This window comes from Equus asinus, chromosome 6 (assembly GCF_041296235.1).
Source record: "Equus asinus isolate D_3611 breed Donkey chromosome 6, EquAss-T2T_v2, whole genome shotgun sequence".
Taxonomy (NCBI): Eukaryota; Metazoa; Chordata; class Mammalia; order Perissodactyla; family Equidae; genus Equus; species Equus asinus.
In genome coordinates this window covers 71,206,549-71,220,957 of record NC_091795.1, presented here as the reverse complement: position 1 = coordinate 71,220,957, position 14,409 = coordinate 71,206,549, and positions in this window count along the sequence as shown.

Sequence of the window (14,409 nt, the reverse complement as noted above, 5' to 3'; positions counted from 1 at the left end):
GCTTGTCTTGCTCATGGACTAGACTCTTGAGCATACCTGTCCCACCTGGCATAGTGGTTGTTCTGAAGCCCACTTGTCCACTTTTGTCATCAACGCTCTAGAAACAATGGGTGTGGTAGTTTCCTTAAGAAGAATAATGGATAGGTAGGTGTGTGGCCTTGAGAGTAATTTAAGCTGCCTGACTACTGATTGAACAGGTTGGAGCAGGAGGGGAGGGGAGCCATTTCACACATTCAACACATATTTATTGGATGCCCACTCTGTGCCAAGGAATTGGGCCAATAATGTTGGCATTCCTCCCAGGCTGACCTATATTTCTCTCATTTTTCCAAACCTGCCTGACTGAATGTGTTAGCTGTGTTCCAAAAGCCTTCATCTTACCCCACCAGGGATGTCTAGATGCCTCTGACAGTGGTCAGGTCACTTGTCTGAGCAGAAGAATATGTTACGCAAATTAAACACCTACACAAGACTCAACTCTTGGTAACCCTATACTTTGTACCTCAGCCCAGAAATGCTGTGATTTACGCAAACAAACACTGAATGCTGAGCTTCTTCAAAGTCAGTTGTCTCCTTTGTGTCCCTATATTAAAATCTCTGTTCCTAGAATGGTCCAGGACTTCCTTTTTGGTTTGTAAAGTCCTATATTTAAGTTATTTCTAATTGTGAGCCTGTCTAGAAAGCCAAGATAAGAGTTTTGCACATTCATTCCATGATGTTATAACTCTTAGGACCTGCTGCATAAATCTACTTGCTAGTGAATATGACCTAACGTTCTTATTGTCATTCAACTTACATCTGTTGAACATCAGAGTGTAAGGCACAGTGACAAGTACTCTAAAGGATGTGAAAAAAAAATATGCTTCCTACACTTAAGCAGTTTAAAATTGTAGAGATGATAAAATAAGCACACAAGTAACTACAATATGAGACAATATATGATAAATGTCATCAACTCCATGATATTTTCCAAATGCCACATAGGGACACATATTCTGATATGTTATCTGACAGTAGAATAACGTGTATCTAAATTGAGACCATATGGTTTATCTGGGATGGATGGTCCAGTAATACTGATATTTCACTATACGTTAGTGGTTTTGAAGTTTTCCCCTTCTTAAATGGAATTGTAAGAAGGACCCTAATGTATATTACAGGTGGAAGCACAGCTGTTCCAGCTGAGCTGTAGTGGGGAGCCCTTCCTGTCTTAGTCTCCACCCTTTCACCAAGAAGTTTCTTGAAACTCCTTTCTGACTCTTGTGGGCTCCAGGAAACATGGTTGAAACCATGGTGAGATGGTCAGTAAGTGGAGAGATTGTTTCAGGTTAGGGTGATCAGGATGGCCTGATGGAAGAGGTGACATTTGCAGTAAGCCTTAGTATAGGGTGACCAGTGGACTTTCCAACGTATAGGGCTGGGTCGTGTGCTCTGAGTGGGCCTATACATGGTACAGATCTTCTCAACCCAGTAAACGGCCTCCTTAGAGGGTGTCAGTGAGCATCCAACACTTGATTAGTGAATTTCACGGTGGTGAAGGATCTGAGGTTCATCTCTGGCTTACTCTGAACTTCTCTTCCTCGCTCCTCATCCGTGTCCTCTCTATCCCACCACTAATAACTTTCTGCTATCCCTTTCCTAGCCCCGAGCCCCAGCTCCTCTAGATATTTGTCCTTTGCCAGCAGCAGCGCTTACAGTGGATTCTAACACTTGTTTCTTTAGCAGTGGACTCGAGAAGCACACACTAGGTCACTGCACAATGGGTGAACACTGTCATCCTCAGGGAATGCTGTATTTTCTTCCAAGGAGGGCAGGCTTGGGAAGGAGGATACACTCAGGAGCCAGAGAACCAATGAACTAGAACCCCAGTCCTTTAGCATACCTTTCTTACTAATCAAAGTTTTGTACCACCTTGGAATATAGTTAATGTTGCGTGGGAGGTGGGCTGCCTGCTCTGAGGTTCATGCTTTCGTGAAATTCCCAAATATTAGGATTAAGATGGAGGAATGGCCAAGTCTCAGACACCTTCTCTTCCTGAATTGCTTTATTGTCCCTTGTCAGGCTAATGACTTAATTAGCTATAAAGGAAAGCAAGTTTTATGGAAAGCCCAAAGATAGAAGTCATATGAAGATTTACAAATGTGTGAGAGTTGTGCAGAAAATTCAATTCAATTAAAAAATATATTTGTTGAGGTTTGTTTTCCTTTATTTTTTTAGAGCAATCTTAAGTTCACAGCAAAATTGAGCAGAAAGTACAGAGAGTTCCCATATACCCCCTGCCCACACACACACAGCCTCCTTCACTATCAACATCCTGCACCAGAGTAGTAATTTGTTTCAGCTGATGAACCTATATTGACACATCATCATCACCCAAAGTCCATAGTTTACATTGGGATTCACTCTTGGTGTTGCACGTTCTGTGGGTTTGGACAAATGTATCTACCATTATGGTATCGTACAGAATAGTTTCACTGCCCTAAAAGTCTTCTGTGCTTCGCCTCTTCATCCCCCCTCTCCCCCTTACTCCTGGCAACCACTGATCTTTTTAATCTCTCCATAGTTTTGCCTTTTCCAGAATGTCATATAGTTGGAATCATACAGCATATAAACTTTTCACATGGGCTTCTTTTACTTAGTAATATGCATTTAAGTTTTATCCATGTCTTTTCATGGCTTGATAGCTCTTTATTTTTAGCGCTGAATTATATTTTATTATCTGGATGTATCACAGCTTATTTATCCAATTATCTACTGAATGTTTGTTAGATTTTTACTTTGAATAAAGCACTAAGCTACATACCATTAGGGATATAATAAATTAAGACATAGTTTATAAAACAAGACATTGTGCAGTCGTTCAAAGAGCTTACATTCCATTAGAGTTTTTTGTTGAGTGGTAGACTGGAGCAAAGGCATTACAAAGAAGGAAGGATGCCAACTGGTTAAGTTCCAAGCTTCTGGAAGGGAAAACACATATGAGGAGGGATTAGAAGGATGGGTAGGGTTCCAATGTTGTTATGGACTGAATTGTGTTCTCTCAAGATCCATATGTTGAAGTCTTAACCCCCAATAACTCAGAATGTGATTGTATTTGGAGATGGGGCCTTTAAAGAGGTAATTAAAGCTAAATGGAAGTCACGTGGGTGGACCCTAATCCAATACAACTGGTGTCCTTAAAGAAGAGGAAGAGACACCAGAGATGTGTGCGCGCAGAGCAAAGGCCATGTGAGGACACAGCAAAAACGCAGGAGTCTGCAAGCCAAGGAGAGAGGCCTCAAGAAAAACCAACCCTGCCAGCACCTTGATCTTGGACTTCCAGCCTCCAGAATTGTGAGAAAATAAATTTCTGTTGTTTAAGCCATTCAGTCTGTGGTATTTTCTCATGGAAGCCCTAGCAAACTAGTACAAATGTGGAGACTGGAAGGAAGGTAATTGAACAGTGAGAATGGCATGAGGAAAGTGCAGAGGCTGGAAAACATGGCTTGTGTTTAAAACAAGATGAAGCCAAGTTGGCTGGTAGTTGGGGGCCACTTTACCAGGCGGTGGGTGGCCTCAGGGGAGCCAGCAGAGGGGAGTCCATGAGGGTGCCAGGATGGAATGGATCTTCAGAATTTTCTTTGTGAATTCAGACAGCTTGGAGGTGGTGCCTTGGTTCTGGTAGGTGTTTGTATTCCACATAAGTTTTCAAGTTAACGAAAATTGGTCTTTAAAATGCATTGGCTTACCTCTGTTTTACCCCTGGTGCCAGTACACAATGATTTCAATACACTGAGTCTGCAACACTGAAAGAGATATATTGGCAGAGAAACACCAGCTAAGAATATTTTGAGATTTTTCTCATCGCCAGGTGTGAACCTTGCCTTTCCTGGCATTGCTTCTCCTGTGTCTGTCTCAACCTCAGAGCAATGGTTCTCCAAAATGGTGCTGCGGTCTGATGGACCAAAAGAACGTCAGAGCTGAAAGGGACCTTGGAGGTCATCCAGCCCTGCCCTCCCATTTTACAGCAGAAGAAACAGAAGCCTAGAAAAATCAGTGAGTTTCTCAGATTGTCCAGTTAAGAAGTGGCAGAGGCTCCTAGTCTAGAAGGTTGGGATTTTTTGCTAAATAATTTTGCTTCTCTTTGAAAAAGGAGGCTTACCTCTGCAAGGATTAGGATGGAAACATGCTCTGAATTGTGCCTGTGGGAGGACCATGGCATCAAGGTGAAAAGCATGTGCTCTAGTAAGACACCCGGGTTCGGACCCCAGCTCTCCATCGGCTAGACGTGTGAGCCTGGGGCCACTGCTCAGCTCTCTAAGCCTTAGTTCTTTATCTATAAGAATGGTGGCCGGTGAGGAGAGGTTATCATAGAACGCATCTTGAGAGTGGGTGTGAAGATTAAATGAAACAGTTCTTATGAATGTGAATGGCACATTATCAAACCTCTAAAAGTGTGTTCAGATCTATTTTTCCTACCTCCCAGTGATAGTCTTTGTCTCTGTGTTCCTGGGACCAGGCACAATTCCTGTCACAGAGTCCATATGCAACAAATGTGCCTTGAATCAATGCAGCATCAGGAGTGAACTAAGAGAAACAATGGCACATAAAGCTGGAAAAATAAAAAGAGAAATAGAAAATAATCTATGGATAAGGGAGATATGTAAATAGTTAGATTCTCAGGCAAGTGGAAAGATTTGAGAAGTGTTAAATGGCAATAAAATGGAAAGAGGAATCCCTCACCGCCAGGGCATCACATGGACCACACAACAGGTGCACTTGACATGCTTCGAAAGCATCAAGTATAAAACAAGTGTGCAGGGAACATCACTACCAGAAGCAGCCTCATCTTGCCAGGATTTAAAGAAGGAAAGTTTGCCCCAAGCATCCAGAGAGAGGCTTACACTGCTCAAACCTCAGGAACCAGGAAGGTCAAGGGGGAAGAGACTGAGGACCGTCTCAGGCAGTGCCAGTGAAAATAGACCCAATGATAAGGCTCTGCAAGGTGGGGTGTATTAAGCACATCTTTTTACTGTGATGCCTTGAGATCTTGGGGTCTTGCTGATGTTGGAAGAGACTGACCCTCCCAGTGTTAGCTAATTCCTAGAAACAGCAAACAACTGGCCTGGGAGCATGCCTTTATATGCAAACCAACCGATCCAAAGCCCATACCCCAACCACCTCCTTATTGGGCTCTCACACGGGAACCTACTGTCTCCCGGCCGTAAACAGCTGAAGGCTAGATACCAGACAATAAGAGCTGCCCCCTAACCCCATACTCCGGAGCCTGCTGAAATTATTCAAACTAGCCAACCCTAAGCCTGCTTACCCTACCTTTTCCATGGAAACCCAATATAGTCTCTTACTCACATTTTCCCCTCACTTCTTCTTCCTTCTAATGGACCCTGGTGCTTCCACAAGTGGTCCTACATGATGCACCATGCTTCCTGTTTTTAAGGGTGTATGAATATAAAAACTTCTTCCCTCATGACAGTCTTTTCTGTGACTATGTGTCTTACCACACCTGATTAAAACAAATCCCAGGTACCCTTACAAAAAGGAGCCATCAGGGTTTCTAGGATTGTCCCCTCTACCCAGATGACAGTCCTCTCTTCCCTTATTGAGCATGTTTTTAATTTTGGTTTGGAATTGGTATTCTTCCGTGTTCTGAGAAGTTACTTTCTACATTTCTCTCTCTTTCTTCTTTATCTTATGGAAAGCATTAACCCACATATCTTTTTTGCTCTCTTATTTGAGGATGGAAAACATAGGAGCTAAAGTCAAATGTAGGCAGCAAGTTGTTGGTTTCTACATCCCGTGTCTAATACGACCCCAAAGAAGTGCCCCTCTTCTCCTGCAGGCTGAGCTATTTAAAAACTGTTCTCAATGCCAACAACTCACATTTCTTGTTTAGTTTTTAAGTTTTACTCCCTATTCTTGAAAAACTTTTAACATTTTTAAAATTAGTCAAGCAACAATGAGATACTATCGTTTGCCTATTAGAATGGCTAAAATCCAAAAAGCTGACAACATCATTTGCTGGCAAGGGTGTAGAGCAACAGGAACTCTATTCATTGCTGGTGTGAATTCAAAACGGTAACAGCCACTTTGGAAAACAGTTTGGCAGTTTCTTACAAAGTTAAACACAGTCTTACCATAGGACCTAGCAATCACACTCCTGAGCATTTACTCTGAGTTGAAAACTTATTTCCACACCAAAACCAGCATGAGAATGTTTATAGTAGTTTTATTCGCAATTGCCAAAAACTAGGAGTGACCTTCAATAGGTGAATGGCTAAACAAACTTTGGTACATTCACGCAGTAGAATGAGCTATCAAACCACACGAAGACATGGATGAATCTTAAATGCATATTGCTAAGTGAAAGAAGCCAGTCTTAAAAGGTTACATACTGTATAATTCCACTTGTATGACATCTTGGAAAAGGCAAAACTCTTAGAGATGGTAAATAGATTAGTGGTTGCCAGGGACTCAGGGCAAGAGGAGATGTTGAATACGTAAACAACTGGAGATTTATTTAGGGTTGTGAAACTATTCTTTACAATGCTATAAGAAAGGTAGATGCATGACAGTATGTGCTTGTCAAAACCCATAGAACTTTGCAGCACAAAGGGTGAACCATAATTATGCAAATTTTAAAAAATCATTTAGGAGGTTATAGGATCACAGGATGGAATACAAAATATGACAAAAGAATCTAACTGTGTTATAAATGCATGAACGACCTTCCTGAAGCGGGCAGGGGAAAAGTGCTGACCTAAGGAAATTTGGAAATAAACAGAGCCTGTAAAATTAAAGGCAAGAGGGATTGTACATAAGCACTCTAGTTTATAAAGTTATCTTCTATGAGGTTATAGGTTAATAATTATGTAAAGTATTCTACAGTACACTAGAATTGAGCAATTAAGTAATGGATGGCTGATGGTGGGAGCTCGTTCCCTCATTGTAGGGGAGAGGATATAGACTAGCAAGGGGAGAAGCTAGAGTGATCCCTGTGGTACTGAGTCAGAACTGGAGACATCAGTATGAACTCATATTTAGCTTAATTTAGATACAGAGAGTTACATATAGAAATGTTTATAGATATATGTGTGTATATATATAGGTTAATATGCACATACATATATTGTTTCTCTGTCAGCTGAGAGGGCCTAGAAGTAACAACACCCCAGTAACACTGAGCACACCCAGATCATGGTCTCTAATACCATGCTCCGATAAAAGAACCAGGGCTCCTAGGAGAAATGCCTGATTCTAGGACTGGGGCAGGAAATATATGAGATGAGCCTGGAGCATCTTGTAGTTCCAGAAAGGAAGGAAGTGCTCAACAAAACCCCACAATGCCTGGAGTATTTTAACAAACACAAAAAAGAGCTCTTGATGGTCCAAGCTGGAACAATTTGAGCATCAAAATAAAGTAGTATTAGATTTTAACCCAAAGCATAAAGTAAATATGCATGAATCCATACTGATATAAATGATTGAATAAATAAATAAGTGGGAGACAATAGACAAATCTGCCCCAGGAAAGAATTCCAAATAATTTATGGAAATATTTCACTGTTGAAGGAGGAGAGTATAACTCCCTACTCCTTTTTTTATTTTTATTTTTTTGAGGAAGATTAGTCCTGAGCTAACTACTGCCAGTCCTCCTCTTTTTTGCTGAGGAAGCCTGGCCCTGAGCTAACATCCGTGCCCATCTTCCTCTACTTTATATATGGGATGCCTACCACAGCATGGTGTGCCAAGCAGTGCCATGTCGGCACCCAGGATCCGAACCAGCAAACCCCGGGCCGCTAAGAAGTGGAATGTGTGCACTTAACGGCTGCGCCACTGGGCTGGCCCCTCCCTACTCCTTAAAGCGGGCTGCCTGTAGTGACTTTCTTTCAAAAAATACAATATTAAAAGGTGGGGAAAAATATGTTTACAGTGGAGAAACCTGACAATATGATGCAATGTGATGAGAATGGCACTTCACCTCTGTGGTCCTCCTCCCCAGAACTCACAGCCACAGTCTGATCATGAGAAAAACATCAGGCAGTTCCTAACTGAGGGGCAGTCTACAAAATACTTGACCAGGACTCCTCAAAACTGTCAAGGTCATGAAAAACAAGGAAAGTCTTAGAAACTGTCACAGAGAAGAGCCTAAGGAGACACAACAATTCATTGTAATGTGTTCTGCTGGATGAGATCCTGAAACAGAAGAAGGATATTAAGTCAAAAAAGAAATCCGAATAAAGTATTTTACTTAGACTTTAGTTAAAAATAATGTACCAATATTGGTTCATAAATTGGCACAAATATACCATATTAATGTAAGATGTTAATAACAGAAATGGTATATTCGAGCTTTCTGTATTATCTTCACAATTTTTCCGTAACTCTAAGACTATTTGAAAATTTAAAAATTTACTTTTAAAAAAGTGCTTGGAAGAGGATCTGGGCTTAATTATTTTGCTTAAAGCTGGTTTCTGTCTTTAACTCATTGTTCTATAATTTAGAGCTTAGAAATTTAACTTTTTAAATAATGAAATGAATAAATTTTAACTCATTATCCATAAAGAGCTGAAAATCTTTCTTCTCAGAAAATTGGAAGTAAACAATCAAGCCAGCAAAAATGGGGGTTTGTATGTGTACAAAAGTGTAGGACTCTATCTTTTTTTTCATAATGATGATGAGGCTGATCATTGTACTGCACATTGATTTGCATTACTGAAGTGAAAATGTGCACGTTCCATGAAAAAAGTAAACTTCAAATTCAGTCATGGTCTATATTGCTGTACACCCATGTATACCTGTACATGGCATACAAAACACTCCTGGCTTTGGAACACGGTTCGGAAATGGATGACTTGAGAGGATCCTGGTGAACTGAACCCTTAGGTATCAATCAACAGGTGAGTAGATATCTTGAAATTTTGACAAGAAACTCGTCACTTTTGCCCTGCACTGCAAGTGTATGTCTGGCAGTCTTTGGAATTTTCTAGAAATAGTATAGACTCTAGTGCCCACCATCTCTAAGAAGAGGGGCACCAAGGACTCTCTGGAGCCTTCTCTGAAGGTCTCTGGTGGGCACAGCTGTCTCTCAGAAGTGCAGGATGACACAGAAAGTAACCACTCTGCGCAGCAGGCAGTTGAAGGGCTTTCTCTTGGTTTAAATACGACCACCACCTCTCCCCCACTGCCTGCCCCGACCCCAACACACACACACACACACACACACACAAACACACACACTCACATGCACGCACATTCTGTATTTTCTGTTCTTCAACACATCTTTAGAGAATGGTGGATGTGTGCAAGGCCTGTACTAGAGAGTTTAACACGAAGTTAAATTAGACATGAATTCCTCATCTTCCCCCAAGGAACTGATAATCCAGTAGAGAAGATAACGTTTGATTAAATAATGAGACAAGGTAGGATGATCATTGGAAAACAGTATCACTGAGCAGGTTGGAGAATTATTCCGCTTTCCCCTCCTGCCTAGTAAAATCTATGGGATCACATGACAATTGTACTTTGGGTTTAGGCTCTCAGCCTGTCTTGCCTGGATCCTTCATCTCTACCCTCTCCCCAGATCCAGTCAGTCACCAAGTCAAATAGATTGGACCACGGTACGTGGCTTCTCATAGCCATCAGGATAAAATATGAAGTACTTGGCTGGCTAAAAAATCTTCTGCCATGCCGTAGCCCTTGTCTACTTCTCCAGCCTTGACTTCCAAGCCATCCTCAAGTTCCAAACATACTGAATCACTGTGTTTGAAACTGCCATCTTCTTTCACCTCTGTGTGTGCAGTGCTGTCTCCTCTTTCTAGAATGCCCTCCTTCCTGCCCTTCACCTGAGTGTCACCTCCACATCCTTGCAGGCTCAGTTCCTCTCCGAGGAAGAGGGATCCTGTCTGCTGGGCTACTGTCCCTCCTCTGTGTTCTTATAGCTCCTTGCCCACGGCTGTGTCCCATTTCTTATCTCCTGCAAGTTACTCCTCCTCCTTCATATGCGCCTACTCATCCTTCAAGACTCCCGTTTGGCAGCCCTTCTCCCTTTAGTCTGAGTTAATCTTCCCCTGCTTGGTGAGTCATTAAGACTTATCCCTTTATTATAGCACTGAATTACATCTGACTTGCGTTAGTTGCTGGCGTGTTTTGTCTGGCTTTTTCACCTGATTGCTAACCATTTCAGAGTAGTCAGCTTATCTTCATCTTTTATTTTAGCACAATGCCTGGCACCGACACCTGTTGATTAAGCTAATTACCCTTTCTGTGGTTACTTGGGCCTCTAGGCAAACAAACATCTCAAGGCAGATGTAGAGGCTGCCCCGGGTGGCCACATTTCTGAACATTCTAACAGGCAGGTGGTGCCAGCCTTTAAATGACTTACTGAGCCTCAGACAACTGGGAAATGGAACTTACAGCATGTTTATTTGTCCTCTCAATATACCTGTTCCTCAATCATGACCAAACAGAAGGAATAAATCCAGACCAGATTCTGAAATGTAAAAAGGCTCCTTGTCAACGTCACCATTGTTTTCTGCTGGAGTGAGCAGAGCAGCCTCGGCTGCACATTCCTGGGACATGAATAATATCAGTTGTAATTACACTTCAGTATCTCATCCATCACCAGCCTGTGAACATTGAATATAACCTAATTAGGAAATGTGAAGGGCCCTCTGCCGGGGATGAGTGCCGGGAAAGCACAGGTCCACCTGCCTCCAGGCAGGATGGGGACTCATGAAGGCTCACACACAGGTTTGTCTCCCACGGGGCTCAAGGACAGACCTCACCAGTCTCGTTCACATCCCTCACATAATCACCAGGCAGCCGAGATCGCAACACCTCAGAGTCCATCCTATATGACACTCCTTAAATGCATTGCAAAGGGGACATATCAGGACTAATAAAGGGATATTGAAGTACTAACTAATTGATTACCTCTGTAACACATTTTTTTTTTTTACTAGTTTTGACTGGCCTCAAGTAGGAACTCTGAATTTGTTGACAACTGGCTTCTCCTCTTTTATTGAATTCTTCTAAACTTGTTTGTCTTTTCCTACACAGCTCTTAAAATGCTCTCAGAGGGCTGCATTCTATCTTCCAAAGTGCAGAGAGTAGAGGACTAAGGATGTCTGTGGGCTTAATTATGAAGGATGAGACGTCCTTAAGGTTCCTTTATGAGAGAAAAAGTACAGACTCTTTGCACAAAAAGTCACGGAACCTGAATCCCTACTTGTCACGCGTGGACTTTAACTTGTTGCATTCATTACTCAGTCCTCTGTCCATGCACTCGTCTGACACTTGTTGAGCACCTCCTGTGTGCTGATCCGCCTCACACCCATGGTGCCCTGGCACTCGGCATTTACAGGGTAACTAGCAGGAGCCAAGAGGCCTGCAGCCACCAGGCAGTGAGACTGACTCACTTGCTCTGGGACAGAGCACCTGGCCAAGCACACAGGGCACCAGCTGACTTAGCTAACTGACAAGTCAACCTTAACACTACTGGAAGATGTTTTTTGTCAACCTACCCTCTGCTGACTCAGTGTACGTTCTTTAACCTATACTTTGCCCTGACAATGTGTTGTCTTCAATGTCATGCTCTAAGGTTCCTTTGCTGCTGGGCATAGGATGATCACTGAATCCTTAATTTGTCTTGAATCATGGTTAAGCCACCCTAGAGCATCACTGTAGTTTGCCATCTGTTTCCAAGTATCCTCCTGAAACCAGAGGGCAGTTAGCCATTAACAATTAGGTAGCTAGTAACTAAAGTTTTTTCCAGGCTGTTGTTAATCGTAGCCTTTAGTTGTTCACCGACTCATTGTTAGCGGTGCTGCTTATTTTTTGAAAAAGTCATACAGATAGGCAATATATTATCTGACTCCCACTAGGTTCTTCATAGAGAACGTCTCTGACACCTGGGTCTCCATGGTAATGAGTGCTTGAGTTATTTTTCAGGAACTAAGAGTAGACCCCTTGTCCAGTCAGGCCGGTTGAGATTGCCAACCCACCAACTGGGTCTGTGCAAGTGTCTGATAGGTGACCTCCTGAAATTGAGGAGCCAAAACCTCCACCCTCAAATCATGCTAACACCATCATTTTGTGAACATGTGTCCTATGAAGAGCCATGAAGCTTGACTACGCTTGTGCAGATCATCAATTACCTTATTTCTCCTCACCTCCAATCATCTATTCCTACACTTCAGACTACCCAGCCCTTCTAACCCATAAATATCCCTAATCTCCATTTTCAGGGAGGTGGATTTGAGGTTGGTTCTCCCAGCTCCTCACTTGGCTGCCTTGTGAATAAACCCTGTATCTGCTGCAAAGGTGTAGTCTTGGTGATTGGCATAGCATGTGGCTGGCAAAACAAACCTGGTTCAGTAGTACTTTGAGGCCCTCATTTCATAGAATGGGGCTTCCTTTGGATTCCCTTTCTGCATATCTAGTCTACCTCCCTATAATTTTTATTGCTGTATTCTCTCCCCAAGGGATGGAACCTGGCTTTGGTATAGATCTCCATGAAATACTTGGCATGGCGAATACCACCCACTCAGCTTTGTTCACCAGGCTCTGACCACAAGTGAGGGCATCTTGCTACTTTTGCCTTCTAACCTGATGTTTGCCTGCATTATGTCTGGACATTGCTTAATCCCTTTAGCTGTCATGCCCTGCCTGCTTGTTTGAATTTCTGTGGTCACACTAGTCCTCACCTGTCCCAGCAGCTCTACTCCCAATCACAGCTTGCCCTGCTCCCATGCCTTCCTGAAGAATCTTGAAATTTGATGGGGAGGATATTGTTGTTACTACTATTGCTTTACTGTTTGGGGAACTGAGGCTCAGAAGGATTAAGTGACTTGGTCAACTAGCGATCTAATACACACTGGAGCCAGGCCTTAACCCAGGACACTTGTCTCTAAACAGTTTGCTCTTTTCCCAAATCCACGCCACTGGCTCTGAAAATCTTAAGGGTCATTTTGAAAATTAGGTGTGATAATAAGGTGAAAATATACAAAAATAAATGTTTTATTATTATCATCAGCAACTGGGCCTCCTCCTGTTTGCAGCAATGTGTTTCTTCTGGGTCTATCCAGGGCTTTGAAACAGAAAATCGATTGCTGCCTGCATCAGATGAAGCTTGCAGGTGGGTGGGAAATTATGACATTTCTACAGATGCCAAGTATGAACCAGTCACATTCCCAAAGTTCATTTGTGATTATTTAGAATGGAGGCCTCATTTTCCCAAACAGATGATGTTATAAATGGTGGTTAGATCTTGGGTTTTCCCATAAAGACTGTTTAACTAATTAGTAATGAAGCCAGAGTACCTTTCTAGTTCATAAGGTAGCTGAAGTAATGCATACATTACGTCATTGCAGCATAGTCCTCAGGGTCCTGATCAGTTAAGTAATGTTTATTTTGAGTCCTGTAGAACTGTCTCCTGATTGCCTCTAGAGTGTGTAGGGGTGGTTGGGAAATTTCCTAAATTTTAATAGCTGAAAGAACTGATTTGTCAGATGAGAAGTGAGAAGGTATTCTAGAGAGAAGTCAGTCAGGTAGCTTGAAAAAAATGTGCAGATGTGGAGCAGAAAAAGGGCAGGAAAAGAAGGATACTAGGAACAAAAAAAAGATGTGAGCACAGGAGTTGGAAGAAATCAGAGTCATCTGAGGATGAGAAGTGAACTCTGACAAGGAAATGGGAGCTAATAAAGGGACTTAGAGAACACGGATTTAGAAGGTTGGGGATTTATAATGTGAGGGACAGAGATGATTTTGGCAGCAGATGATTTTGAGTGGCTTTGGATAGAGCAAGCTTAGTTTTAGAAACACGTATTAAAGAAAAAGATAGACTAATAAAGCTTATGTAACTTAACTCAATGGGCTGCCAGATTAGCCATGGATTCTTACTGATGGGGGACAATGTACAACCCAGGAAGGACATGAAGTCTGAGGACTGATGGGGAAGAGCCCTGCAGTGAAGTTAAATGTTACTCCATCCCAGTAAAATAGGGCAAAAGTAATCCTGCAGAGAAGAAACAGATGGCTTTGGTGGAATATGCATCTCTGTGTTAGTCTGCCCTGTTTCCACTACTAGAATGGGAGGAAACCTTGACAAGAATAGGATTTGGTCCAAAGTAAAGAAAAGCTGTGAGTAGCAATTAAGGGTTGATGGTACTGTTATTCTCAAAGATGCTGTAATGGGCTCCTTTATTGGTTGGTTGGTTGGTTGGTTGGTTGGTTGGTTTACAAAGGGAAAAGCCTGGACAAGATCTGGAAACAGGAGAATAGGAAAGGAGGATTGATAGCTCTTTATCAATAAGACAAAAATGCTATCTCCTTTGTGACCTGGGACAACCTCTGCAGATCACGTTGACTTTACGGAAATGTTTCTCTTCTTTAAAAGAGATTTTGGCTATA